The sequence below is a fragment of the Magallana gigas genome, chromosome 1 (assembly GCF_963853765.1).
Source record: "Magallana gigas chromosome 1, xbMagGiga1.1, whole genome shotgun sequence".
Classification (NCBI taxonomy): domain Eukaryota; kingdom Metazoa; phylum Mollusca; class Bivalvia; order Ostreida; family Ostreidae; genus Magallana; species Magallana gigas.
Genome location: NC_088853.1, coordinates 26,498,598 through 26,502,027, shown reverse-complemented (window position 1 = coordinate 26,502,027; position 3,430 = coordinate 26,498,598). Strand labels below are relative to the sequence as shown.

General features: G+C 34.4%; 1 long non-coding RNA gene across 1 annotated transcript; it reads right to left on the bottom strand.

The window, feature by feature from the left end:
* Positions 1 to 2,482: 2,482 nt before the first annotated feature.
* LOC136269798 (uncharacterized) lies at positions 2,483 to 3,161 on the bottom strand. The gene is made up of 2 exons (XR_010707326.1): positions 2,903 to 3,161; positions 2,483 to 2,794 (listed from the first exon to the last, which is right to left on the bottom strand). It is a non-coding gene; the product is annotated as an uncharacterized lncRNA (long non-coding RNA).
* Between the last annotated feature and the right edge of the window lie 269 nt (positions 3,162 to 3,430).

Genomic DNA, 3,430 nt, shown 5'->3' with positions numbered 1-3,430 from the left:
ACATTTATTTTTTCCTTTCAGTTGAAGAATGAATTTAATTGGGTAAATACGTAATACCAAGCACAGTAAAAAGGGGTCAGCGCTCGCTATAAAAAAAAATTAGCAAAAAATGAAAGTTTTATAAGGGGTGCTAACAGTTAAAACTTTTTTTTCCAGCTCCAATGCACCGCCATATTGACAGCCATTTTGTTTAATAAAGTTAGCTCTTTTATCATATATGACTTGGGGTCTTTGATGTATGTTGCCCCTAAACATGCTTAAATCTTTTTTGAAGATCTCTTTCCAAACTTATTTAAAAGAAAACCTAATTTTGCAAACCAGAAATGTACAACCTCATTTTAATCAGGAGATATATGACTAATTAACAGGATATCTTATCAAATTTAAAATATTAAATAAAAATATTCCCACAAACATCAAAGAACCAACCTTTGTATTAGCACTAAAAGAGGAAGTAGTTTTATTCATATATAAATATACTTTGTAAGCTTTGGAAGAATAAAAATCATGGAACTGCTTTCTTTGGAGGAATCTTATGAAGACAAAATTTGGTGAATGTAACTATCAGAAGAATATATATTCACATGCACTAAGTACATGTATGATGTCCTCTACTACTTAAGGAAATTTATTGTAATTGACAGCTGTATGTTGTATAGAAAATAACTGGACTGAAATATACATTATCCAGTTTTGTTAGTCTGTTGTACTAAACAAATTATTGACAGATTAGGAATCATTTTTTCATCGCACATGTAATGTTCAAGGTTCATAAGAAGTAACTGGTCAGACCCAACCATATACTAAAGCAGACCCCAATTAAACCCTGGGTTTACTTGGGGACTGCTTTTAAGAATTTGTTTCCAGTCTGGGTTTACGTTGGGTCCACTCAGGGTTTACTTTGGGTTTGCTTTAGGGGTCCACTTTTCGCACTTGAATGTGAAGCAGACCTGTCATTTATCTATCTGTCTTACTGCCTGTAAGCCCTGCACCTTGTCTGCTTTTAGGGGTATACTTCTGATCGGGTTTACTCTTTGTGTCCACTCTGGGTGTACTTTGGGTTGATCGGGATTAACTCTTGGTCTGCTCTAGTAGATCTAGTGTAAACCCTAAAAGTAAATCCAGGGTTTTTAGTTGGGGTCTACTTTCTGTTAGGTTGGGTCTGATTGGTACTATACATGTATGCAAGATTATTCTTTGTCATAATTACACTATTTTTTGCAAAGGATTATGTGTGGGATATGAATTGTGTTAATGCCCCAAAATTCAAAGTTATGAATAGAGCTTTAGATATTTGTATTAAGAAATATTAATACATATATAAATGATATATTTCAATATATTCTGCACTCCATATTTTCTATTGTTGAATAAAAAAAAAAACTGATGATTTTTTCATGTTTTTGAGAAATAGCAGGAATCGCCCCATATACCTGATATCATAGGGGCACGAGAAATGAATAATGCTGTAAAACTCCTAGATTTCTGTAACATATTAAATATTCAGTTTTAAATATTTTCATACTATCAGTATGCTATGATGATTTTAAAATTTTTCTTTAATTCTGCACATGTTATAAGTGGACTCTCACTATCAATAACTTTTATTTATGATTCAGATCCACTGGTCTCTAAGACCCGTTCCTTGGCCAACAACATGATAACTGCTGAAGAAATTGCTGGATGGCAGACTGGAGAAGGTAATTATTGTTTTTTTCCCCTATAAATGGTTTCTTTGATGTTGTTTTTTGTATTACAGCATGGAAACTTGTTGAGAATATCTGAAATGTACTTGTATTATATTGGTGTAGTGAGTTGATGTGTGTATCGGAGTTGTAGTGACCTGGGATGTGTAAATTTTGATGTAGTGACTTGAGGTATGTGTAAGCAAAGTCATGACTTAAAGGATCACAAAGAGAGAGAGAGAGTGAGTGAGGGAGGGAGAAAGAGAGAGAGAGTGAGGGAGAGAGAGAAGGTTATTCAGCAGAAAGATGTCGGTTTTTTTTATATTTGTGATAATAACTTTTGATCACTGTTTTGTCATCTTATTTCAAGTAAAAACTAATTATTATGTATGTTTGTGTTAAGGTCATCAATTTTGCACACGTTTAAATGGACTCTCACTATCAATATCTTTTATTTATAATTCAGATCCACTGGTCTTTAAGACCCGTTCCTTGGCCAATAACATGACAACTGCTGAAGAAAATGCTGGATGGCAGACTGGAGAAGGTGATTATTAAAGAAGAAGGTGCGGTTAAACCTCTGAGCAAGCCATGGGCACTTAAGAAATGCGTAGACAATCGCTAAGTAGAACTCCATGGCAATTAACAGTTCCACGATACGGGAGCTCCGAAGAAACGCCTCGGTCGCCCTGACATCTTCTCCTTGTTAAATAAAATAAATAAATGTGCAATTTAAAAAAAATCTAGCGATCTCACAGCGATTCAAGCTATTTTAAAACTCCGTTGTAACTTTGTGGCTGTTTTCTGTCTTCGTTGGGCTTATTTTTTCTTTCTCCTTGGTGTTCTTTTTCTCTTTAGTCTTATCAACCTCTTATTTTTCTTTCAGATCTGTTTTTTTCTGGGGACTGTGTTCCTCGTTTTGGTTTTCAATAAGTTTCTTTTTGGGGGGGCTTATTTCTCTATCCTGAATTTTACTCTCCTTTGATCTAGCCGTCTCAATTCTTTCTCGTCAACCAGAGTACCGATGTCAAGGTCTTTTGATTCTGCATGTCTTTTTAAGATATTATTGTTTACTTTTGTAGCCCACTTGTCTAAATATTCTTTATTGTCTACAAAAAATTAAATTTATCATTTTAATCAAAAGCATTGAAAACCGCGCGGGCAATAAACATACACATCGTATTACTAATTATAACGTGTGTGTATATCATATTAACTTATATCTGTGCTAACAATCCGTTCCTTCAGTCGTTAATCGTGGCTTGGTTTGGTTTGTTTACATGTCACACGTTTTAAGATCTTATTGATTTTGAATCCCGAGCCCGATTTTTTATGAGCATAAATTGTGCGCTACATACATGTACTGATACAGTAATATATACCCAGCATATTTGAAAAGTTTTTGTCACACTTCATCTTTATACAGGACAGAAACAATATATAAACAACTACATTATCAAGTTCGGTGGGATATAGAGAATGTTGTTTTGTGTGTATGTGTGTGTGTGTGGGGGGGGGGGGGGGGTTGCTGTCCTCTAACCAGCTAACATGTGTCTCGTGAACCTATGAACATTAGACAATCAACATCCTCAACGTTCTACTTTTTTCAACACATTTCAAATAAATTTTGGCTATATATTTTCTTCACCAATTAAACGTAATAACCACAAAAGGACGTATATCATGCGTATGTTTTGTTAGTAGAAGAATGTTAGTAGAAGAATGGTGTAGTGATTGAGCAAGGA